Source organism: Limulus polyphemus, unplaced genomic scaffold, assembly GCF_000517525.1.
Source record: "Limulus polyphemus unplaced genomic scaffold, Limulus_polyphemus-2.1.2 Scaffold4324, whole genome shotgun sequence".
Taxonomy (NCBI): domain Eukaryota; kingdom Metazoa; phylum Arthropoda; class Merostomata; order Xiphosura; family Limulidae; genus Limulus; species Limulus polyphemus.
In genome coordinates this window covers 34,857-39,000 of record NW_013669934.1, presented here as the reverse complement: position 1 = coordinate 39,000, position 4,144 = coordinate 34,857, and the positions used below count along the sequence as shown (strand labels likewise).

Genomic DNA, 4,144 nt, shown 5'->3' with positions numbered 1-4,144 from the left:
GAAGCCTCGAGTGTTCACTAGATGTACATATATATATTGTATATATTCTTGTATATAAGTCGTTCGTTGTGAATTATAGCGTTTGTTATAGCGTGACTGTGGAAATTAAGTGTATTGCAAAGTTGTATTCAGAAAGAATAAACCAGTTTTATTGAAGAAAGGACTTGTATCGCTAAAGTTTCTTCGGAAAGAATTTTTACGGAAAATGAACTAACGACCAGAAACGTAACAATATTCTCGAAGGTTCTTGAATGCTCGAGTGTTTACTAGATGTGCGGTATTCTTGTATATAAGACAGCCAAGAAGTGACGGCAGCAATGGAATCGAATTGCAGACAGAGATAGAGACGGACAATTGAGTCAAGCGCGTGAATCGTTCAGTTGTTAATTATAGCGTTTGTTAAGTTATAGCGTGACTGTGGAAATTATGTGTATTGCAAAGTTGTATTAAGAAAGAATAAACTAGTTTTATTTAAGAAAGTACTTGTATCGCTAAAGTTTCTTCGGAAAGAATTTTTACGGAAAATTAACAAACGAACACAGAAGCGTAACAATAGGATGCCTTACAGTCTCTACACCTGTATAATTTCGCGATGTGTGAACAATGGGCAGTCAGCAAACGATCTTTGCAGCCGAAAAAAATTTTTAGTCTGAAATTGGGTTTCATAATAACTTTCAGGTCAGTTTGGGGATAGTAAGATTTACATAATGTGTAATAATAATTTGTATATAATATGGTAAGCAGGTATATAAGAGAAGTTTGAGTACAGTGGGTATCTTAGGTGGTTTGACAAACAAATTAGTTAAGAATGAGGAAATTATTTTCTCCAAGAAATGCTTAGGGGTAGCCATTTGTATGGAAGTAATTTCTTTGTGAAGAGCTAGATAGGATGAGGTAAGTTTGCAGACTCTATTTAGTAGCACAGCCGTATGTCTGCGGACATACGACGCTAGAATCCGGGTTTTGATACTCGTGATGGGTAGAGCACAGATAGCCCATTGTGTAACTTTGTGCTTAACTTCAAATAAAAATATATTTAGTAGACAGAGAATAAGATTGCGTTTGAAAGAGAAGAGTATAAAACTGTCAAACTGAGTAAAAAGGCCAGTAAATGTGTTTTTACTATAGACAGAAATTGAAAAGCCCTTAGCATCATGGTTAACAAGAACGTCCAGAAAGGAAATAGGGTTATAGGGTCACTCAATTTCATGAGTGAACTGTATAGATGGGTGCTGTGAATTAAGATAGTCAAGAAAGCGTTGGATATGATCTGTGTGGCGAGAAACAAGGAAAATATCATCAACTAATGAACAGGCTTGAAGTTTAAAGGGGAGTTGTCAATTCAGTTATGTTCGTGGTGAGACAGAAAAATGTTAGCAAGCGTAGGACCTAGTGGGGAGCCCATAAAAACGCCATCTAGCTGCTCATAAAGAATATTGTTAAAGAGGAAAAGAGAGTGTTTAGTCGAGAGTTCTAAAAAATCTCTGACTTTTCTCTTCAAGTTGTAAAGTATGGTTTAATGGTTCTTTGTTTATAAGTTTGAGCATATTGCTGTTGTTAAGAATGTCAAGCATTTTCTTAACATAATCAGTTTTGTTGAGGATAACAACTCCATTTCCTTTGTCCGGTCGGGTGATTATGATAGTTAGGGGGGTTCTTTGATAGCTGACAATTCTTCAGATTTGAAGATATCCTGGGTGTGTTATAGTTATAGAAGATGGAGAGTGGTAAGTTTTTTAACTTAGTAGTAAAGCAATTTTCTTCTCATTACTACGGTTGATAAGATTCAAAAGGTGATTGAAGTCCAGCCAGAATGTAAAGTTGCAGAGTGCAGTTAGAGATGAATTCAGCTTAGATGAGAGACGATGTTTGTGTTGGTGTTTCCGTCTATGTTCTTCATCAAGTAAGCGCATTTGACAAGTACGATATGCTATTGAGTTTTGAAAGTTTCTATTAGCGAGTTTGAACTGAAAAAACTTCGAAGTTAATGACTGGGTTTTGCATTTTATTAAAAGCTGGATGTCAAAATTTATCTTCTTTGTTTTGTAGTCCAATTTTTCAATAGTTCTGTAAGTTCTGAGACAATCATTTCCGTATCGTCATAGAAGTATCGTAGTAATCGACTCATTTTTCAGAAAACATAACTTAATGATAAGGCAAAACACGAACATGATAATAGGAAGCATTTATTAAACGTTTCGGAATCATCATAATTCCATCATCAGTTATCTCGCGTCCCTAAATATTACACAGTCTTCACTTGATTTATACTTATTTTAGCTATTTCATCTGTGCCACATTTTTCATTTTCATGTATTTTCAAATTGTTTACTTCTTATGTATATATATTTCTACTGTAATTACAAGTATTGTTTGTTTGTTTCGTATCTCTAGGTTACTGATGATGGAATAATGATCATTCCGACACGTTTAATAAATGCTTCCTATTATCACGTTCGTGTTTTGCTTTATCATTTGTTTCACATCCTAACATATGACGTTTCATTTTTTTACTTATGGAGAGGGCGCTAAACTATCACAACAAATGGCAAATGCTTAAGTTTAATGCCCTTAGTACATTTTTGTGAGAGACTAGCCTTTGTATTAAAACTAAAGTAAAATAAAGCTTCCGTTTCTTTAAGTGAGTGTATTTATTTAAAAAAAAGTAGTAATGTAGTTATTAATTGACGGTTTGTATTGAATCACCTGGTTGTGACGGTAAGTTATAATAAAATAATTTAAAAATTTTGACAAGCCGACGGCCTACAAGCTACAGTACATGATACACTGACTAAGTTAGTGTGTATATATATATTGTAATGTGCATTTCGGAGAATTAAGAATATCAAAACTATTAGAGGGCTAATAGTAATAGCATTTCTGTAAGTATTATATGTTATTGTTGTTAAATCAGTCATAACAATGTTAAAGCTTTAGCTAAAAAAGGTATTTATACCCTATCATGATATACATATATAATATATATTTATAATATGAACTTAAGAGAAAAAACATAAGTGTGATGCTTAAGTTTTAATAAGACACTTAACTAAGTTCAAAAATTTGTGTAATTTGATTTTGAATGTGTCTTTTCATGGAGTGCATTCACAAAGCACTGTAATTATCTAATAGTAGTGAAGTTGTAGCCTAATAAAAACATGATGATTAATTAAGGCTTAATTTGTATTTTGTTACTCCTGAAGAAGAGACCACTCATTGAAATAGCTCATGCTTTTGGATCATGATTTTGGTATTTTGTATTCACTTTGGAGTAAACTGTATTGCTATGCTACCCCATGATAATTTTTAGTGTACAAATAATAAGCTGTATACCTTGATTATTGAGTAAACTGGGCCTGCCATCACATAGTAAAAAATTATTTTGTCATAACTGTGGTGTATTTGCATTACCCTTACTTTACATAGTTGATGTTAAAAAATTTGTAAATCACAATCTTAAAACTTCTGTAAAGACAAAGATATTGCTAAATGCATCACAGTTGTGATCTTTTCAATTTACCCAATATGAAAACTAAAGTTTATTATTATAATCACACCTATATATATGTATATCTTCTTAAACTTGTCATTTCTTAATGTAATAAAATTAATAAATAATGGTATAATTATCACTTAATTTTGTGTGGGAGTGTGCAGCCTTTCTTTAGAGCTACCATTACTCTTGTATCAAGAGTAAGTCTTGTGCAACTGGGCCTATTCTATGCATATGTAAGAAAATCTCAAGTTCGGGTCAAATTAGCAGCTTTCTATAACAAATAGTGGTTGGTTAAACTGCTGGATCCAGGTCAAATACAGGTTCACATTCATCCAGCAAATGGATCATACTCTACCATTTGTCTTCATTGAACAAAACATTTTCTGAGGGAGCATTGCCATCAACCTCCCTAGAAGGTAACCATCTTTGTTGCTCACAAAAATTTTATGTTTTCAAAAGTCTCACTGAAACAGATTCCTAAAAGTTGGAATCTCTGGTTTTTGTTCAAGGAAGTAAAATAAAATGGAAATTTAGAGCAAGTGTTTTGCAAAGAGCTAATTGTTTCAGAAAATGAATTATATATATATATATATATATATATATATACACACACATATTGTATATTATTAAATAGAAGTAGTAAATAAA

At 32.5% G+C, this 4,144-nt stretch overlaps 1 long non-coding RNA gene across 1 annotated transcript in view; it reads left to right on the top strand.

Annotated features, from left to right (window-relative positions):
* Positions 1-2,564: 2,564 nt before the first annotated feature.
* LOC111088734 overlaps positions 2,565-4,144 on the top strand; it is an 18,088-nt gene continuing 16,508 nt past the window's right edge. The window contains exon 1 of the long non-coding RNA XR_002613162.1: positions 2,565-2,718. This is a non-coding gene — a long non-coding RNA (uncharacterized LOC111088734). The remainder of the gene's footprint in view (positions 2,719-4,144) is intronic.